This window comes from Pipra filicauda, unplaced genomic scaffold (assembly GCF_003945595.2).
Source record: "Pipra filicauda isolate LSUMZ 115617 unplaced genomic scaffold, ASM394559v2 scaffold320_size837821_pilon, whole genome shotgun sequence".
NCBI classification, from domain to species: domain Eukaryota; kingdom Metazoa; phylum Chordata; class Aves; order Passeriformes; family Pipridae; genus Pipra; species Pipra filicauda.
This window is the reverse complement of record NW_024104444.1, coordinates 1-22,471: the sequence shown is the minus strand read 5'-3', so window position 1 is coordinate 22,471 and position 22,471 is coordinate 1. Positions and strand designations below refer to the sequence as shown.

The 22,471-nt window shown below is 40.4% G+C and overlaps 1 long non-coding RNA gene across 2 annotated transcripts; it reads left to right on the top strand.

Annotated features, from left to right (window-relative positions):
• The first annotated feature begins 15,353 nt into the window (after nucleotides 1-15,353).
• On the top strand, nucleotides 15,354-19,884 carry LOC114001097. 2 transcript variants are annotated; one of them, XR_003545435.2, is made up of 3 exons: nucleotides 15,354-15,552; nucleotides 16,783-16,880; nucleotides 19,784-19,884. It is a non-coding gene; the product is annotated as an uncharacterized LOC114001097 (long non-coding RNA). The 2 variants fall into 2 exon arrangements; XR_005564448.1 differs by lacking the exon at nucleotides 19,784-19,884 and adding an exon at nucleotides 17,441-17,500.
• Nucleotides 19,885-22,471: the final 2,587 nt, after the last annotated feature.

Below are 22,471 nucleotides of genomic sequence, written 5' to 3'. Positions count from 1 at the left end.
GCACCAGTGATTCGAAGAATCCTCCAGTCTCTTTCCCAGGGCATTGCAGAGATGCACAGCGTGTTGACTTCAGTGGCCAGGGCGCTCAGAGCACTTAGTCCATCAGTGCTTGCCCTTTTGAAATGGAGAACATTAGTTCCAGCCTTACTTTTATTTGTTCTTCCATTTAATGTGAACTGAATCCAGGCACAATCACTTGAGCCAATGCTGTTTCTCAGCTCAGGTCTACTAAAATGTCTTCATTGCTTACCCAAACCAAAGGAAAATTCCAGTCATTCTTTTAATATCTTTCTGTAATAAACACACCTGTATGTATTATTTATAATTGTCTTCCCCAGCTGCTTAATTTCAGTGATACCAGAATGGCCAGAGATCATTTTAGGAGGCATTTTGTCTTGACTGTGCTTAGTAGAGAGGGATAAAGAGCCTGACAGACAGGAGGAATCTTAAACATAAATGGAGATGATTGGAATTTGACTGTAACAAATTCCAGCTTTTTTATCCCAAATTAGGATGAAACAGAGAAGTGTTCATATTAAAAGGGGACTATTTCCAGGTCAAATGAACTGCTTGAAATGTTTCATTTTGTCTTAACTCCATTAGAACTGATTCAATAGTCTTTTCATTTGTTTTTCCCCTCTGGCATTTTGAAATTTGAAAAAAAAAAGACCTTCCAGAGATGAAAATTACTTTAATATTAAATGTTCATATTTTGATTCTTCATAGAAAATGTATTTTTAAATTACTTCCTGTACTGTTTCATACAAGGTAGTGGATTTAAAATATGCTTACCCTGTAAAAAAAATTAAACAGGAATGTGCAGTGCATGTGATCAATCACAGCTAAGCAAACTCTGCGAACTGTAGAAGTGTTAGCTGAATTATTCTCACTGTGACCTGGAGTTCTGCTAGGTGTATTTCTACAGTGCCTGTTTCTGCTTTGTAATCACTGCAAGTTTGGTGGCGTGTTTCCTGGGAGGAAATAAAGGTCCCTTATTGCAAACCTTACAGTGTCTGTGGTAGATTTTGAGGGCTTGTTGTCTCTACAGAGAGGACGGTCCTAATAAAGAGGCGTCTGGGCCTTCTTGTCTCTTTTCATCTATTAAGATATGTCAGGCTAGGCTCTGGACAGCTGGATTGTGATGTTTTTGCCCCCAGGGTGCTTTGGGATAGTGCAGTAGGAGAGCGTTACTATCTCTAGGAGCCAGTGAATCTGAGAATATGTCTCAAGGAAGAAACCTGGAGAAGTGCAAAGAATGATTTCATCTTGATTAATTACACAGTATTGATCCTCTGTGGAAAGAGCAATTATCCCAGACACTCTTCTTGCTGAAGTGAAAGCCACCGGGAAAGCCACTCTGATAAAGAGGATGAACGCTTTCCCTCCAAAGGGCTCAACTGGTTTAATCCTGAGGGTCTGCAGTGTTAAATTTAGACTCAAAGGGAAAAAAATTCGAGCTTCAGCGTAGATGTGCCCAGCTTATATCAAGTGCAGCAGAAGTTGAAAAGACAAGAGGCAGGGTTAAAACTCAACTCCTGTGGGTAAAGTGTGAAATCTAACTTTGCGCATCTTTTCATGAATGGCTTTGTCCAGAGATTTCAAAATCTGGAAGTTGTCTGTTGAATGTTATGATAATGAGGATGTCATTCTCCTTCACCCAATTGCCTTGCCAAGCTGTGGATATCTCCATAGGCATTGTTCTGAAGGATGCCAGATTCTACCCTATGTATCAAGGAAATAAAGCTTCTTAAGGAGGAACATGAATCTGCCAGGTGCAGGCTGTCTCACAGATGCGCTGACATTGTCTTCCCTTCTGCTTTATTTTTTTTTTAAAGTTCAATATCTTTAGTCTGTATTAGTCTACAAGATGTGCACTTCAATAGTGGTAGTACTGGCAGAAGCTTGGGGTTGTGCTCAAATTCAAGCCCATTCATTTCCCTAACATTTGCTAGGTTTTTTTTTTTTACCAGACTGCATTGCCTAAAAGGGAAGTGTTTCCAGTCACTTGAACTAGCTATTCCAGCACACTTCTCCCCTAGTGAGCTCCTGTGTTAAGAATCACTCGCAATAACCATTCAAATTAACAAATCCAGACAAACTGCTGGCTTGTGCCTTCTGCTTCTATAGCATAGCTTAAATCATTGGTTCTCTCACCAAATTCATCTTGATCCCTTGTTTATTGAGATTTTGTCCTGATCCATGATCCATCTTTTTCTCAGTTGTTGATCACTATGAGCTTTATAGAAAGGCTTTTATGCTTTCAGAAGCCTTTCAGTCCTCCTTCAGTCAGTGCCATGCCAAACAGACAAAACACACTTCTCTCCAAGAGCTGTCCCTGCACTTTAAGAAACAAACTGCTGTCTTCTTCTGCTTGGATTCTGCAAACTACAATTCCCATAGTACCACTCAGAGAAACACACAGCTTCGCTGATGTCAGTATCTTGTACTCAGCTGCAGCTGCGATTTGGGGGAAAACAATTTTCTATGTATGTATAGTATGTGTAGATGACTGGCTTTTGTAGCAGCGAGCTGTATATCAAAATATTTTCCACTTTGGGGAAGTGGGTGAAATTGCCAATGTGATCGTAATGCAAGCTGTAAAAAGATCAAAGTTGCAATGTTCTGCAACAGCATCATCCATTGAAATGTAGCAGGAGCTCACTGGAAAAAAAATGTTCATGCAATATATAAGACATTAAAAATTCTGTTACATTACTCTTGCCACAAAGATTGTAATGAAAATGGGAAATGGCACAAACGTAACCCATTCTCATTACAATCCTTAGATTGTAATCTTGTGCTCTCCTTCTCAAGAGAATGCTAAATGAGATTTTAAAGTATGGAAAATAAAGGAGCAAATAGAAACTGGAAAGTAAAAGAGGTGAGGCATGATAGACTACTCCTGCATTCTTATGTTCTTTATTTTTACAGTAAAGCAAGAGAGAACAGTATGATTTCAAAGAAAGATATACTCACATAGATATATTTCTTTTTTCCTTTCTCTTTGGAAAATAAATTATTTATATATTTTTATCTCCTTCATTCTTACTTTAAAAAAGAATCCCACCAAATCAAAGAGACAGAGTAGCACCTCAAATATCTACGTCAAAAGATTTATTTTAACAGTGTAGAATTTGCCCTTATCCATCATAGTAAGAGCTGAAGGTAACACCTCCCAGTGAGAGAGAACTGTATGACTTAGGAGACTAGCAATTAAAAATCTGTCAGTCACAGGTTTGGATCCAACTCTGATTAGATAGTGACCGAAAGTTGTTAATATTATGTGATCACTATGGAAGGAAGTATCTGACCTCGTTCTAATCCCCATGCAAGTATTTAAATGACACGCTGTAGCAGTCACTCAGTGGTGCCATTGGTGCTGCCAGCAGAAGACCAAGCATTAAACAAGCATAAGAAGTGATTTAACCCCATCTCCTTTACTGTGGTGGTAAAGTGCAGGCTTTAAGCAGGCGTAACAGGTACCCTGCTTCCACAGTCTGAAAAGAGATGCTGGCCTCTTCTTGGGCTGTACATTCAGGGGCTCAAAGGACCTCTTAAAATATTAATTATGGAAAAAAAGTCTGTCGGAGATTCAGAGGCAGACTCACAGCAAAGGCCTACTTTTGCTTGGAGAGTCAGTGAAGATGAGTGATCGTTATGCACAGGAGTCAAAAGGACTCCTTGGTCATTGGGGCTATGCCCCTGTAGGGTCCACATGCGATCCTCTCCACACAGCCCTGCAGCAATTTATCCTCATAAACATCATAACATCTCAATAAAAAAAGAAATGTCTTTCAGACAAAAGATTAAAATCTACAAAGACTTCAGCTAATCCAGGGAGAAGGGAAGAAAAATCGAAGTCATCAGAAATAATTTAGGTCTTTGCGTTTCTCTTTGAGATACGTCTTCTTGTCTGGTCCTGTATTATATGTTCACTTATTTTTTCTTCTTTTTTCTCACTCACTCTTTTTGTCACGGGTTTGAGGTTTTGGTGTATTTTTGTTAAGTTGCTTTGGTCTTTGATTACCCATGGAATTTGAGTTGCTTCCCTTCCCTCGCTGACCTTCCCCAACCAGGTGATCACAGGCTTCTCTAAGTGAAAGCAGAAGATGGAACCTATCCCTATAGACAAATCATCTATCATAGCTTCATGTAACCTTCCATCACTCTTTGTTTAATGGATACCCTAGGTAAAATTTACTTTTCTCAATTAAAATCTGTCAAGAAATTACAGAGAAAGAAATCTAGTATTTTCATGGTTTTGTCATATTTCAAAGAATAAACTTCTTTGTTGTTTGCAAACAGTCTCTAAAGCACAGTTTTTTTCATTGATACATATAGTACAGGAGGTCACGTTAATGATTTGACCAGCTTTCTAACTGAAAAACAAATCTGTGTTTCAAAGAACATATGTAAATATCTCTAACTTCAGAATGACCTATAGGTTTTCCTGTAATCTTGGTTAAAAGTGTTTACATCTGAGATGGATTCTTATTTGCAAGTTTACACTATCATGAAAATGTTATAGCTGAACTAGAATTCATGACAGCTCTTCTATTTTAACTGTCAAGAGATTTTGGACTATGAGAAAAACCTGTATTACAGCTGGCTGTACTGCATCTGGCCTGTGATGAACAGAGGGCTTTTAATTTCCCAAGTATCCGGTCCCTCCAACTTCACAACCCACAAAAATTAAAAATAAAATTTTCATTCTGAAGCTTAAAATTAATTTAGCTTCTGTTGTGGTGCTGTAATAAGTAGATCTAATTTAACCAGTCAGCAGTTCCTTCCATTGGATATTAATTTTTTAAAGTCTGCAAGTTAATCAACCTGTTTTATGGTGAGATGTGTTTTTACAACAAAACTCCTCATTATTTCTTTTTTATTTTTCTGTTAAGTGTCTGGTATAAGTGAAAATAGCTTCTGAATATAAAAGAATCAATTAATGTTTCAACATAGGGGGAAAAAACATCGTTCCCCGAATGGGTAACTATTTTCAGTGCTGCAGACTGTTTCTCTCGCAGGTCTTAGGAGCATGATCTGTCAGTGCCACCTGTTAACTAGACTGGTCTTTAGGGGAATATATGGTCAGGAAATGAAGAAGATTCTGAATATTCTCTTTTTGATTTTAGTTGTCCTTCTGAAACATGAAATTAGTCCCAAGGATTTGGGAAGTTGCAACTTCACGTCTATTAGAGAAGAATCTATCAAAGCACACAGATTTTAGATAATGGAGAGTGCTATTTACAGGTAAAGATGAAGCTCTGTGCCTGAAAAGTAATATCCAAAGTCTGGCCTTGATTTGAACCAAACCATTTCGGTATCACCCTGTAGCCACTTTTGACCTGCTTCGGAGAGGTCCTTGGGCTCCTTGTTTCCTGCTTCCGGAGCACAGGTATCCAGGAGAATCCTTCCCTCACAGCATATTCTGAGTTGGAGGGGACCCACAAGGATCATCAAGTCCAACTCTTAAGTGAGTGGCTCATATGGGGATTGATCCCATGACCTTGGTATTATTAGCACCATGCTCTAACCAACTGAGCCAACCCACATGACTATGGGGGACCGCACAGGTGTCCCTTTTCTTAATGCCAAAACTCAAGCTTCTAAAGGAAATGAAAAGTGTAAGTGTATCCTTTCGTTTCTCTCCTTTGTTTTTGCTTATACGTCAAAATTTAGCAAACACAGTACATTTGTTCCCTGGACCTCCAACCTGTCATCTCTCTTTTCTGCAAATCAGTTTGCGCCTCAGTGTGTCTCAGCTGCTGCAATAACTGTAATTCCAATCATAGCCAGCCTCTTTAATAGGCTTCTTGTGTCCACTGGGAAGAGCTATCCCATATGCAATGTCAGCTCCTAGCACCTAGAGAAAGCACAGTCTCTCTGCCACTTTTTAAGGAGAGCTGCAGTTCTGCGATGACATTTGAGAGCTTTCATTATCTCAGTGCAAGAATCTCTGGGGCACACTCTGGTCTCTTAACATGTCCTTGTTTAACAGCATTCCTTACCTTTGGCTGCCTGTGTTCAGTTAACCAAGTGGTGGCAGAGATGTGTATAGTCCCTCTTAAATCACTCTGATTTTCCCAGGTCCCTCTGCAGTTTTTTGATGGAACATATGGCAATGTTATGTCTATTTGAAAAAGCCTTTGCATCATATGTTTATACAACTGCTCACTATCCCAAGACAAAAATTCTTTCCTGTTATTGCCCATTTGCTGACTAAAGAAATTATCCTCTTTATGTATTCTGGTACTTTACCTTGATACCTTACATGTTTAATTATGTAGTCCTCAGTCCATAATCCATATGACTCACTCACCATATAATACAACTCACATTAGTTTTATCTTTTTTAACCCTTGCCCTTTCTTTTTCACTTGCTTTCTTTGTCAGCCCTTTGCTATCTATTTAGTTTTGGGTCCTGGCCTGGCTTCCATAAAGTTTTTCCTCCTTGGTGACAAAACAGTCATTGAGTCCACTGGTATAAGATTTGTCTCAAAGGACGGGAGCTCTTGATGGTTAAAGATGAGACATTAAAAAAAAAGGAAAAAACAAGCAACGAACTCCAAAGAAAACTCCTGTTAGGTACCCCATAAAGGAATAGCATCAGAATGCAGAGAAAGGAATGGGGTTTGTGGCTTCAGAAACAAATGGAGAAACAGCACTCTGTGTTTGGCTCTTTTTCTTTCTTCCTCTGTGCTGCTGGCCAGTGACTTCAGTCAGCCATGGAAATTGTAGATTTCCAACAGTTTCTGTGGGAAACTGAGTTGCACACAGGATCTTTCCATTCTTTCGTTCTCCCAGTGTTCAGCAAAGTAGTAATAATGATTTTTCTCTTCCTTGGGTTAGAGGTGGGTGAGGCCAGAAAAAAACTGGAATCCTTTAAGAGTGAAAACATTTTTTCCCCTTGAGGTCTGATTTGAAAAAAAACCAACAACCTGAACATAAAGCTGTATGTGGATTTTTTTTCCTCAGAAGGAGCAGTGAAATAGTTTTTAGAGTAGTGTTTAAAATGGGCTTTTTACAATTGAACTTTGTTCCTTTGAAATCCTTTCTATGACCACTGACTACTTCAAATGAAGTAACATTATTTCAGAGCATGCAATATTAGGAAAATATCTCTAATATGCTGGAGATCTACAGGTAATAAGTTCAATTTCTGTTTGTCCTTTGTATTGTACTCTTTCCAGTGCATCTCAATGGCATATCTAGGGACTCTGTGCTCCTTTTTTATAGGCTTTCTAGAAACCTGGACTTTTTTGTGTCTGCACTATTACAAAGGATATATATTTACATGAGATTCCTGAGCTTTACTTATATAGCCATCCTTTTTATTTAGAAGTCAATAATATCCAGTTTTTAAACATTTTGTTCTTTGCTCTCTTACTTGAAAAAATAAGTCAATAGGCAAAAAACAAATGCACATATTTTCATATATGGTGCAGCTCATCTCTCATATCAGGTATATTACTCACCATACTTAAATAAGAAAATTTTGCTTACAATAAATACCAATTTTGTAAATATCCCTAGCAGCTCTTCCAATGCTTTTTTTTTTTTTTTCTTATGAAAACACTCCTCAGTCCTTTTCCTTTATCTTGACTTTTTTTCTGAAAACATGTTTTGAGATGGTGGGGAGAGCTGCATGGTGAATGAAATTTATTAAATTCATTCTGATACCCAGGAACTAATAGCTATGATAGAATACCGCAAAAGAAAATGTGAAGGTTTATAAGACATATTTTCTCCTCACAGGCATCTTGCTTCTCTGAATCCAGGATGAGCCAATCATGCTAGATCCAGCTTTAACAGAGGAGGCTGGAGGGTGGTACCAGAGAGCAAAAAGCTCCACATTCCTGTTGGCTCAGCTGACTGGAAGAACAGGCTTTGGGGTTAGATCCAAAGCAGTTCCACTCTGGGGAAAGGAGACGGAGGGCTTTTACATAAGGAGAATATAACCTTCCAGCCTGACATCTGGAAGTGGCAAAAGGGTAGAACATCCAATACTGGGGGAAAAAGAAGATCAAGGCATTTGAAATGATGATCTGAGGACTCAGTCCTGGAAACTACTTATTGTAGGTGGACTTCTACACTTGTGCCCAGCACAGTTACTGTTGGACGTGCTAAGAGCATGGTGAAAAAACTGTTTGAATGCACAACACACACGAAGATGCCAGAACAATGATGGGAGTTACTCTTCTGACTCCATAGTTTACTCTTTTTTATTCTTAGGCTACAAGACTATTCAGCTTCTCCTAATTGACTTGATGGTCTTGCTGGAAAAAATGAGTTGCAATGACTTTTTTCTTCTCCTGAATTATTTACAGGTGGAAAATATCTGCCTTACTGGATCTTACCCAAAAGGCACTAAAATGTTTCTTGCAGCCTGATACTATGCTTTTCTCCACTTTTCATTTGGCTAGCAAAAAAAAATTGGTTCGGTCAGATCTGAAAAAATTTTTTTCTTTCAATTTTTTTTCTTCTGGTTTAGGGAGTGAAACAATTATTTACGCCGCCCTATTCCTGATAGCAACCATATGTCTGGACTGCACAGCAATGAGCCTTGCAGTCCTACTGCTGGCAGCTGTCCCTGGCCACAATGACATCCCTCAGCACTCCTAATGGGAGTAGGTGCCATGGAGCTCTTTGCGTGCCATCGGCACTTCCCAGCTTCCAACACCTTACCTCATTTGCCATCACTGTCCTCTAGCAGCTGTTGCAGCTGGGCATTTGGTAAGCTGGGTGCCACAGACAATGTTTGGAAGCTCAAAGATCTCAAAGACTGTGATGATGAGATGGGTTGGAGATTAAAAACACAGGGTGATTGAATGAGTTTAACTATTTGCTTGGAAAGAAAATTTTCTAGGGGACACAAGTAAACTCTGTGGAGCTTACTTGCATTACACAGAAAAATCTGTGATACAGAGGCTCACCCCACAGCAAAGAACTAAGAAACACTCCTACTGGCCTGTCTTGGACTGCTCAAGGAGGACAGATACTACTTGGGAACCTGAACTTGGGTGGAAAATGCTTTTGTCATACAATAAGATTTCTCTTCTGTCTTTATTTTCTTCCTTAGGAAAGCAGAGCTAATCTTCATTTATGAGGGGGCTGAAAGTAACCCCAGTTGTGTTAGGAAAGCTCCAGTGAACTGTGGTGGAAACACACCTCGTGATGAGATGGAAGATAATATATGGGAGTCCCAATGGAGAGGATAATTTAGACAACTGAAGTTTAGTGGGACTTCGCTGATGAGAGTATGAGAGGATTAAAGGCTCAGTTAGCTCAGGATCTGAAGCCACCCTCCCAGTACTAGTTGCTCCTCGGTTGAAGGAGGCAGGAGAGAAGGACATGCAGCCTCTGTGGCTGTAGGAGACTCTGTGAACACCTCTCCAGCTCCAGTCCCTGCGCCCTTGCCAATGCAGAAGCTGTAAGGACTTATCTCTTACTACCAAGCATGGGTAAGACTTTTTCCAACTGGGCAGTGTAAGTGGAGCACAACTCAGCAGGATAACATCTGCCTTCTGCAAACATGCTGAATTTGGTAGGAGCCTGTGCTGTGGAGCTTTTATCAGCTGTGCAGATCAGAAGGGGAAATTTCACTCTAATTCCTCCCATTTCTAATACAGCAATATTTCAGCGTTGTGCTTCAACCCGTGGTTCACAGCTGAGTGGTAGTTTTACGATTTTATGAGGCCTCAGACCACAGTGTCTTTAAATGTTCTGTAAAATATACAGGTTAATCACCTGACCCCTACAAACTTCTTGGAAGAACTTGTATTGCATTAGCTAATGCATTGCAATGTCTTACTGGAGCTGCAGAAAATCATTGTACACGAAAAGCAAACCTGTCAAACTTACAGCTTTGCTAACTTCACACAAAACAGGAAAAAAAAAGGCCCTTTAACCAGTGCAAAACAAGATAAAACCACAAACTTCATGGCCTTTTGTGCAACCTCAATTGGACATTGCAGCTCTATGCTATAATCTCAGAACAGAGCCTTTATCATCTTGGGTGTACTAGCATTGACCCATAACACAGAGTCTTAAATAAAAAGCAAAGCATAATGTCAAAGCAAAAGTCAGTATCTCAGCAGGTCTGGCCTCAAGTGTGGGAGTGTGAACACAGAAAACAAAAGCTCAGAATAAGGAGAAGGCTGGATGGGTTTGAAGGAGGAAAAAAATCCCCAACCTCTAGAAAAATAGCAGGGTGGAGTAGAAATAAAAATACTTCAGACAAGAGAATCCCTACAGACTCCAAAATGCAAGGGAAAAAAGGGAAAAAAGGCCTAATCCTTGTCTCACCAGTGTCAGAGCTGATGTGGGTCAGCTGTGGTGGGAGAAGGGCTCAGGGCTTGGATTTTGAAATATTTGCGCAGAGGTGGTCCAGCAAGACTGCATGGTAGAGATGCCATTGTGGAAGATTTGGGCCAGGCTGTAATTTATGGGCAGAATGCTCTGGGGCTAAATAGTCAAGAGAGATGGCACTGCACTCCCTCTGAGAAGACTGAACGATGCTCCCCTCTTGCTTGGAGGGGGCTTGAATTACATTGTTCTGTGGCAGTCAGTCCCAAGGAGAGCAGAGCCCTTTCAAGTAATTTGCATGCCTGGGTGAGTTAACACTGAGTAGTTCCTGCTTTCCCTTGAACTGTGCTTCTGCCCATCGTACAGCAAGCAAAGAGTGATGCAGAGGCATAGCTGAAGTCATAGTCCTTCCCAGAGTCAGGGCATGTACTTCTCCTGGTCCACCACTCTGCTAGATGAGTTTGCTCCTGTCACACATGCTCTCCCTCTTTCCACTGAAGCCAAGTCCTCTACAGGAAGAAATTCCCTTTTCAATCGGTTTCTGCACCCCTGAAAGGGACAGAAGGGACCCAGCCTTCGGCAGATACCTGTGAGGAAATGCTGATTTCTGAAGAGTTTCTCACAGCTCCAGGAAGAGCTGTTGGGTGTTCAAAAGCTGTGAAGCTGGAGTGCTGAAATGCAACCTCTGGAGAGCAAGGTTCCTACTGTGGAAAGCCCCTTGCTCCAAAAATACTAAATTGGTAGGAGGTCATGCCACTGAAATGCATTTTGACCTTATTCAAATTCATTCATGCTATGTTGCTTGGTTTTCTACTACACTTATTCCTTGGTAATTTCATAAGTGCCATGAAGCTCACTTTACAGGGGAGTGGGATGAGTTTACCTACACCAAAATAGACGTGGCTGCATTCCTGGGTCAAAACAATAATAATTTACCTGCCTGTTGTATCCATTTGGTGTACCACTGCCAGCCTCCCTGGGCAACAGTTAATTTACCTGTACACCCTCTACTGCTCCACAGTCAACCAGGCCTGCTCTCACCAAAATGCTGAGTATTGGTGCACAACCCACTACTCCCTTTGCGTTTTCAGCTCCCAAGAGTTACTTACTTGTAGGTTTCCAGAGTTTATGGAGCTGTCTTGTCCTCTACTTTGTTAAGCTCCTTCACTCAAGACTGTTGATCTCTAGGGAGAGCGGTGTGGGTAGACCCAGCCAAAGTCCTACCTGCAAGTGACTTTTCATCACAGGAAGGCCAGAAAAAAGGGACTAAAGAGGGACCCACATCAACACCAGGGGAACTGGCTGCACTGTAAAACCAAGGACAGTAGAATCTCTGGTGAAGCTGGCAGGTTTTTTTGACAAATAAGGGTCACTCTCTTTCGTGGATTTCCTGAAATACAAAATATCCTCAGTTACATGAGCCAGGTGAAGCTGAAAGTCCTACATCAAACCCTAATGGGAGCCAGCTCCCACAGAGGGGATCACATCTACTAAACATTACATGATGTGTGACAATAGAGCCATACAGGGGACTCAGGAATGAGATGATTTGGGTAGCACCATGGAAATGTCATTTTTACTTTTTGACACCCTTGTTGATATGTTGGTCGATATGGCATTCATACTAGGGAATTTACGACTTTTTGTTCTCTGTTTTTCTTCTCTAAAAAACCCAACATACCCCAATGTGCTGTGTGGTTGCGCATCCCACTCAGTACTCTTGTGGTGTCCCTCCTGTGCTGCTTACAGCTGCCTTTTCTGCCAGCTGGCCAAGGTCTACCTCCGCCCAAGACAGAAGTGCCAAATGGCTTGATGGGAGATGTTTTCAACTGGTGACACTTTTACCGGCAGCCCAGAAACAGAGAATGGAATCCGGTGTGTTGTGCCATTAGCACTTCTCACCGGGAACCAACCACAAGGTAAATCACCTGGCTCACGCTCCACAAGGACTCAGTTTAAAACAAACAATAAAAAGATGTTAAAGCTTTCCCACCCTGCCCCAGGATGCCATTGCAGAGCTCTTTGCTTTGCAGTTCATTTCATTCCAGATAGGATTTTCAGACAAAGATAGTCTACTTTGGCTCAGAGATCACCCCAAGAGAGCAGCTTTGTGGGAATGGGTTCTACAATCCTACCAGCTCCCAGTAAGGCATGTTTTGGCAAGCAGCAGCAACCACAGTTCATAGGCACTTACTCATCGTCTCACCAGACTGGCCCAGCAATCTGTAATGGTGAGTCACTGTTCACCCCTGCAAGCCTGGAGATCCTGCATGAAGGGCTGTGGAAATATCTTACCTGTTCCTCATCCCACAAGAAATTCATGACTGGCTTTCAACCAAGTCCACAGGCTTCCTCCACAGAAGCATCATGTGCATTCACGAGAGTTAGTGCTGTCACAGGGAAAAAAACAGTGGAAACATACTGCTGGGTGAGGAGCATCACCAAAGTCCAGGTCAGCTAAAGCTGCCCCAAGCTCATACAAGGGTAGTGGACCCATGGGAATGAAACCCTAGAACAGGTACAAAAACATCATTATACTGCTCTGGGAAAATAATTTGGAAAATATTATTTTTCTCATTATTTCAGTGGGGTTTTTAGTTTTCCTCACTTTCCCTCTCCCATAACACCTACCTGATGAAAAAAGGAGACAAGATACGTCTGAGAAAATGACCTCTTGCCAAAGATGTTGCTAATAGACAGATAAATAGCCATAATGCAGCTGCATCTAAGGCCTGGAAACAAAGACTGCTTGTGCACAACTGTTTGTCCAATTACAGGTTTTTTTCATAACTATTAATTTTACATAGTAGTATGTGCACTTAGTAAAAGACAATGATTGTCCATGATGTTCAATTTAGTGTATTTACTGTTATTTATGAAGCCTTTGAAGATGTCTTTACATTCATGGATCTGAGTCTTGCGCAATTCATTGAAATGCCTGGCATCACTGCCATAAAACACACACACTGATGGTAATAAAATCCAGCCATGCAGTACAGTAAAAATCCCCACAAAAGATATAATAAAATGGACATATGAATGTTGATAAAATCTATGTACCACTATGCTGCACGTTCACACGAATTAGAGGTGTGTGGTAATCCGAATGAAGCCTTACGTAAAAGCACATGCCTACAGAGGTAACATAAAATGCGAAGGGGGAATACAATGCAGCCCTGTCTCTCTCATTATGCACAACTGTAACTCTTCATCAAGGACTCCTCCTTGGCAGTATAAAAGGTTCTCCAGTTCAGCAAACCACTCCTAGCGGGTGTGCTTCAGCCTCACAAAGGCCATGAGAAACCGGGCATGCAATATTGGGAGGCCGATAGTGCTCATCATCCTCCCAGTATGATGTTCACTTCCATCCTGTCTGTCAGCTTCCCAAATGCATCTTTCACCATCAGCCTACTAAAGTAATCTGCAGATTCTAAGAAACATTTCTGATCTCCTGTCTCCCTAATAAACTGAGATTAATTCAGGTGGTTAAAGCATGATGCTAATAATGCCAAGGTCACAGATTTGATCCCTGTAGAAGCCATTCACTGAAGCGTTGGACTCAATGATCCTTGTGGATCCCTGTTGGGTCCCTTCCAACTCAGAATATTCTGTGATTCTGTAATAAAGCCCGTAAACTGGAGTAGCAGAGAAGAAGGGGGGAATGTCTCCAAAAATACTTGGAGTAAAGATTTCCATAGTGGTCACTGGAGCAAAACAGTGACAAAACAAAAAATATTGGCTCTTACAGGGGCCAATATTACCCACCTTCTTATATCACTAGAAAGATACCGTACCTAATGGTGGGATCCATGATGATCTAGAAAGCCTTTGAGACATCACAGTAAAGCACTCATTGCAGCATCAATTGTTTATGAATTATGAGACTAGAGGGTGGAGAACAGACATGTGGGGACCTCAGTGCATCAGCACAGCCTAGGAGCCCTGATTCCCTCCATATCGGCCAACCAAAAGCAATTTCTGAATATCAGTGTGCAAATTCCTCATGATAACCATGGCGTTTCACCCCCCAGCTTATTAGCTCAGTCTGTGCTCTTGCAGGTGAGAGCTCCTCAGGAGATTTTTTTGTCACTAAGCTTTGAAGTGAGCTCTGTGCAGCCTTGCAGAAAATAATTTTTAATATGCTGAAGTCTGGATTCTGCTTTCACTCACTTCAGATGTGTGACATCTCCTTAATGACCGCTTGATGCTGCGTGGGTGACCAGGACCATGGCTGTCCACTGCCAGGGAAGACCGTGGAGAAGAAGAACATCACCTACCAGACACTGTCTCACAACAGCAGCAGGAAAAATCCCACAACATGCGCTGTGGAGCACCACATTAGGAAGTGGAATACAGATTACTTTGAAGCCTGGTTATGTAGCATCAAGGATTTGAGACAGGGACACTGATGCTTGTTTGCAGTGGATTGTTTGATGCAGATACACCAAACCTGTACCAAGCACTCAGGTACAGATATGCTACAGATAGATGATGAAGAGGAAAGACGACATAACCACTTCTACATCTGTGTTAAGTAAGATGAGAAATGGTTTGTGGGTACCTAAGATAATCAGAAGGCTGGAGCACCTCTCCTATGAGGAGCACCAGGGGAACTGGCTAAGAGAATTGGGATGTTCAGCCTGGAGGACTGAAAGCTTCAGGATGACCTAATTGTGGCCTTCCAGAACCTGAAGGAAGCCTACAAGAAAGAAGGAAGGAAACTTTTTACAAGGACATGTGGTGACAGGATGGGGGAATGGATTCAAATTGAAAGAGAATAGGTTGAGTTTAGACACTAGGAAGAAATTCTTTACTGTGAGGGTGATGAGACACTGGAACAAGTTGCCCAGAGAACTTGTGGATGCATCATCCCTGGAGGTGTCCAAGGTCAGGTTGGATGGAGCTTTGAGCAACCTGGTCTAGTGAAAGGTGTTTCTGTCTATGACAAAGGAATTGGAACTAGATGGTCTTTAAGGTTCCTTCCAACTCAAACCATTCTATTAATCTATGATTCTATGATTCTATATACAGAGAGTGATATGGGTAAGGAGAGTGAAAGCAGTGGAACAAAATTTGAAGACCAACTCCAGAAAATGATGAAAAGATGAGCACAGAAAATCTCTCAGCAGGAAGATTCACAAGAATTTGGGAAAACTTCCCATGATCTAAGTAAGCAGCAATGGTTGGATCATTCAGCATCAGTTGTGCCAAGCCCTAGCAAAGTGCAGAGAACTGGATGATTTTGGGGTGAGTTTTCTTTTACCAGCTGAGGGTGAATAAGCTGGTCAGTGCACTTTGCTTTGTCCCAGCTCAGCTGTGGGGCATGTCTGCATAGCAGTGTGGAGCTATGAAGTGGTGCACTAGTGGGGGAGAGGAAACAACCCAATGTCCAGGCAGTCAGTCCTTCATCAGCATTTGTACCATTGTAATGTTTGCATTGTTGCTACACAAACTGGCTGGGAAGCTAAAATGTCCATATCTGCTCCCGCTACCGTCACACCATCATTTGTTGCACTATCTCACCCCCTTCCCAGGCTCTCAGACAAAAACTGGCCAGGCCCTGGCTACCCCTGTGCTCACACCATCGTTTCTTCTCGCTGCTCATATATAGATATAGAGAAGAAACTTTATTTCTCTAAAACCACAGTGGTAGAGTTACTGAGGAGAGACGCAGAGAAGCAATACAGATGCATGCTGATGGTCTGCTGAATTTGTCCATGCCTGCATATTTCACTGGGAAAGGGCAACGCAGGCCAATGGCATGGCTCTCTGTCCCACTTTCTCCTTGTGTAAAACAGAAATAATGATACTGACCTAGTTCACTGGGGAGCCTGGAAAGGCCAGTTAATGTTTCTAAGGCTCTTTGAAAATAAAAAGGTCTAAGTGTTATTATTCATGTATTGTAATTCTAACCTATAAGGGATTTGGCTTTAGTAGGAGAATTTCGGTTACTCCAGCAGCCAAAGAAGGGGTTTCATGTTTCATCTTTAGCTATATACAGATTAACAGCACACACACAATTTCTTCACAGGCATAAAGATAAAGGTGAAATCCACGCTAATGTTAGGCATTACAGTGCTTTGTCTTGGCATGAAGGAACTCTGATTTCCAACATCTGTGAAAGTTTAGCTGAAGTGATGTATAAAGACTTGGTACTAGCTAACAAAATCAAGTGTTTGTGAAATTGATCCTGAAATCTGAAATTTTCCACAGACTTTAGCACGAGCTAGAATAGTGCCCAAACCAGAAAGGTGAAAGGTTAGAATTTTACTGTCTAACATATTTAAGCAAGGGAGTATAAACACACAGAAGGTACAGAGCGGTTTCACAGAGGTCTTTTCACTTAGAACTTACTCAGCTCTCTCCAAAAAGATCAGTGACACAGTGTGGCATGTGTAATTCTACATACCATAAAAATATCAAACAGGGCTTTTATAAAATATCGTGCATTTCTGACATATATTGTTGTTCTCGTAGTGACTTTTATTCTACTCATTTCCATCATCACCACTTCTCCTGTTTGGATTATGCTGACCTCCCAGAGGAAGTGACTGCATATTGGAATCTTGCACGAGGTAACAGTGAGAAAAAATGATGGTGCTCGCATTTAACCGAGGTACTACCTTCCCAGTAAGAGGCAGGATTATTACTTTATTAAATCACATGGGGAACAATGGTATATCCCCCTTGAACAAAACCCAAATGTTTTAACATTCACAAAATTACTTTGATGCGTTACATGTGATGCCCTGCAAGATGGTGACTATTAGCCCTGATTTTACTTCTCTTATTTTTTATTAGAAACATTCTATTTTAATTTGCATTCCCAAATAATAGTTGGGGAACATGATGCTATTTCTTGTGCATTCAAGGGAGAGGGCATGTGATCAGTTGTTCAGAACACAGGCAGAAATGTTCTCCTCCCCACAAAGGTCTCCCTCTCTTCCCATCTGTCAGTTTTTGGTAGACAACAGTTGCTGGAATATGAACAATGTTAAGATAGAGCTGCAGAAATTCTTAGATATTTCCATATATTACATTTAATGTCATAACAATAAGAAGAACAAAGGAAGTGTAAATCTTGATTGTAGAAGGCCATATTTTCCATGCTCCCTTCTGTTTCTTTTGGTAATAGAAAATCAATGGGCCTTTTATATATGCGACACATCTGAAGCACTGAAGCTCCCATCCTCCCTTCATATATGAATAAATGAATTTGTTTACTGTGCTGTCTGAACAAGTGTGTTTCAAAACAATGACAGATTCCAATGCGTTATCTCCAGCACTTCTTTGCAGCAGAGCTTTTCTGTCTTTCTTCCACATTTCCTACGATGAACAACCCATAACATCGTCTACACAAGCTCTTCACACTCCACCTCGTGACTGAAGAGGGGAGTGCAGCACATATAAAAATCTCACCCAACACAGCACCATTCAACTTCCAGTTGAAATACTGCAATATTTTTCATCCCTTCTCTCGTTTTCCGGATAGCAGTTTTCCCCAGGTTTGGCACAGCTGCTCTAGCTGCTTACCACTGCCTAGTCACATGCTTTTTCATGGCTTTTGGCATAACCATCCATGTTTTGAGGTGACATTTCAGAGGTTCTTCAGATTTTTTTTTCATGAAGAACTGTTACAAGGAATTGGTATTTTCTATTAACGTTGATTGCTAAATTTCTCACTAGTTTTACTATTTGAGAATTCAGTACACTATTAACAAATGCACTGAAATTTCACTGTAAATTATTATGCTCTGTATGGCTTTTTCCTATATCCTGGAACTATTTACATTATGAGTCATTGATTATTTATGGAGATATTCATGGTGCTTTTCTTGGACATGTCATGTAAAGAAATCACTAGGCTGGAGGAAAAGAACAATGGGGAGCTCTAGGGAGTGGACTTCTAGGTGTGCTTTTATATTTTAAAAAGCCTTCAGCACCATCAAAAAATCATTGTTAATGCTTAGCATTTTTCTATTGGCCTTAGAGAATCTCAGACGGAGACAAGCTTCCAGGAGGCAAGCATAATGTTAACACTACCTACGGTGCTATGATGTTCATTGCACAGACAGGTTGGATGAAAGTTGGAGAAATTATAGGCTTAACCCTAGAGCTGGTAGGAATTTTGACCCTGCTGCTAGGCGTGAGGTGACATTGCTGATGCCTTTCAAAAATTATGGAGGAATTTTGATTGTGGAGCAAGTATCAGAACTCTGATTTCCTGACTTTTGACTTCATTTTAGAGGTTATGGAGCACTGATGGTCCCACAAGGACTGCCTGTCCCCTGTTGCCCTTGAGAATATAGGGGGCTTCCCTTCATGCGTCTGGACACAGAGGACACTCTGCATTCTGAGCTAGGTCTCAGTTTTGGCAGACAGGACCTTCAAATTGCTTTCCATTTTTTGTTTGATTTGCATTTTATTTCTAATGTGGTGGTTTCAGACATTGTGTGCAGGAGAGAGGGAGAGAGGGAATGGCGTACTACCTAGGGACAGAAGAGTCCACCTGCTTAAAAGGGAAATGTTGCTGGATAAACACAAATTGGTGTAAGCCACATCATTAGGAGAAAGTTGTCTATCATTAAGCTCTACGTAGTGCATCCCTGTGAGCCTAAAGTAAGTCTCCAGGGGACATAAAATCATACTTGCCACACAAGTGGAAATGCTGAAGATGAGCCACCGCACCATCTGGGTGTCCACCTCCCACCTGTGTTAGCATCATTATATGCATGTTGGGCTGACTTAGCACACTGAGGAGGAAGATGGCCATGCCATTCTCTTTTACCATCTGGGTAATTTACTCTGTGAGTTTTGTAGAGAGGGGATTCATTAATGCAGATATGCAGGGTGCAATTATTCAGATGATGCAGTGGGAGGAAGCTGCATAAAATTTACAGAGTGAGCTGTGCTGGTACCCTGGGCAGTGCTTTTCTGGGTGGTCCTACCTGCAAAAAAATCACACCTAGGAATGCCTTGATGACTTCTCACTGTGTCCCAAATGGCAACTCCTCCCAATTGACATCAGTGGGAGCTGTTCTCACTAGGTGAAGGAAATAATAGAAGGCTCTCAGCATCCATCACAACAGAGAGGAAATCTGTGGGAAATGCTGATCATTTATATCAAAATTAATGAGATTTTTCCTCTCTGAATGTGAGGGCTGAGATGTATACTGACTACAGGGAAAAAGAATCCATCCATGGATATCTAGCTTGCCTTTTTTATTTATATTTTTCCAGGGGTCTTGTATAATTGATGAGAGTGTCTATTTGGCAAAGGAATTTTCTGAGCATGAAATCCATTTTAATAGTAATTTTTGCCTTTTAAACAAACTGTTGTTTTTTCCCTTCTACATCTGAAGCCAAAATCACAGGACCACAAAACAAATCAGCCTAATTTCACTGTGAACTTTTCTTTTGACATCCTTCTATTTTTCAAAGAGAATAAATGTGTTGTTACATGTCTGCTCTTTTCCAGACAGAAGAGGCAGAGAGTTATTTTTGAAGCTCCTTAAATCAGAAGCTCTGGCTCTTTACAAAAGCATCCCCACAGGATACCAGGACTGTGTTTGGAAACATATGTGATAAAAAAAAATCAAACCATAAAAATGAACTGGGATCACCTTGTAATTGGGCAGAGAAGACTTCCTGCTGTTGTCTGTATTTTTGTTAAAAGCCAGTGCTTCTGCATTTCTCACCTTTTGCTGTGCGAGACTGTACACAAAATCTCTGATTGCCAAGCAAATCAAAGCCAAGAAGGAGACCCCCTGTTTGGAGGAAACCATCCCGCTCCTATATTCTCTTTTACTGATATTATATGGGGGAAATTAGATGTACAGGATGAATCAAAAGTCCCTGTAAAAAAAATTAAATAAAAACACCACCACTGGAACAGAGTTATACGGAGGACCCGGAGGAGATCTTAGAATGCATCAGCTTCCATATAGAGTGGTAAGCTAATAGGCAGTTCATTGAAGCTAAAGTATAACATAAACCATAAAATTACAGAGAAAATGGCTGAAAATATAATAAAAAATAATTAAAAATCTTGTAGGAAGGTGGCATATCAACATCTCATGTAAATACAGATACAGAAAGTGCAGTTCATCATTTGAATGGATGAAACAGTTGAAAACAGTAACAAAATTTGTAGATTTGTAGTCTATTTTTCCGAAACTTTGAGAAAACCCCAATGATCCCAGCAACAACTTCCCATTTTTTCAGTTAGTAGGTGATTTCTCTGTTTTGCTCAGCTACTAGAATTCCTAAGGAAAAAAACACCTACCATAAAATTGGTTAAAACTGTAATATTAAATTCAGAATTAAAAAAACAAACAAACCAAAAAACCCCACAAAAAACCAAACAAGAACCCCACAAAAAAAAAGAAGAAAATTCAGTCATTTTCCTGGTCCTTAAATGTTAAACATGCTATGGAAAGACACAAGTCTCTCCACCAGTCAGGCATTGCATGAACCTTCTAATAGAAACCAGACTTCTATTTTCTTTTGTCCACTGCTTTCTACTGTTTGATGAAATGAAATTTCAACATTGTTGAAGACCTATGGCAAAATTGTTTTTTCCATGAAGATGTAAGACAAATTGGACAAGGCATTGAGAGAATACAGAAGCTAAAAGTAGGCAGTGTTCTCCCTTCCCTGGAATTTTTTTCCTAGTATCTGCAGCCAGACATATTTAAAACTCAGCATTTCCCACTGATATGGATATCATACTAATAATACATATTTTACTTTCATGGACTGGAACCTTGAATTAGTTCATTGAGAGCAAATTGGCAACATTCAGTCTGCAAACTTTTTTAGGATGAAGTGTCTTTCTGTTTGCTAGACAAGAACCTGATTTCTAGACACAAGGTCAATCCTAAAAATAGTCTTACATTTTTAAGAGTGACCTTCATATATTAGAGTGTATAAGTATTGATCTTAGAGTTCAGACAACATATGAGAATGTATTTGTGTATGCATGCACACATAAATATCTGTATTTTGAGTTGATATTTATGCGGTTTTACCTGTACAAATATGTATACATATATGTATACACATGTATTATGCGTATGTACGTTGAGAAGAATGCATGCTCAGTGTGATGGAACTCATGCAACAGCAGTATTTGGCAAAAGTGACAAGCCTTTTCCTGAATCCTTTTCCTCAGCACACATCGGTGGAGTTCCTGGACTAGGAGCAAACATTCTCGGTGTTTGCCTTTCCAAGACTTGGCAAGGTTATGTTCCCTCTTTTCTCCTCATCATCCAGCAGCATGCTATATACATAGTAAGCACAACAGAGGGCATTGGCTCGCTTGTTATCGTGGCCAGCAATTTTTGCATGTATGCTTAGGTGGTTTTGTAAATACAGAGGATGTAGTATAGGCAAAGCTTTGAAAATGTGGCTTTTCAAGTTTAAAAAAAAATGTTGCTTTTGTACACATAGATACATAAAAACATTCATGTTGTAATAGTGTCTATATCCACAGCGAGGATCAGGAATCTATGGTTTAAAATAAGACTTAGATATAAGTGAGGTAGAGCTGAATATAGTTGACATCCACATTATGAAGGGCTTGAAATCCAATAGAGCTACTTTATAGTGCAATTTACATACTTTAAAAATAGCTTATTTAGTAGCTGATAAAAGCAGGGGTCAGCTTCCTCTGAAAAGCAAGAGGTGCACAGCTTTAAATACCTGCAGTTATTTTGAGTACATGGGTGTTTAAATTCTAGCAACTCTGCAATTTCAATGCAATTGGAAGTAAAGGATAAATAAAAAATATAATGTCATTTACTCTGAAGTTATTTGCATATTTTCTTCTTTCTGTGTCTCTCCTCTTTCATTTTCTGTTCTTTACCTACCAAAGTACCTACATATGTATTGTACCTATTTATGCACAAATACACGCACATATATATGTAGACTGGTTCTTTATAAGGTGTTCAAATACATATGTCCAATGGATTATCTCCCTACCTTTAAAATAATTTTCCCATATTTGGCAAGACAAACAGGAATGCAAGTGAAAAATATCAGGAAATTTTTTAATTAATGGTTTTAACTTCTCATCTTGTTTAAATGTTTGTATAATTTCAGTTTCTGCAAAGTCCTAAAAGGAAGTAAAAACCTATTGGCCAAAAGAGGAAAGAAAGTCAGA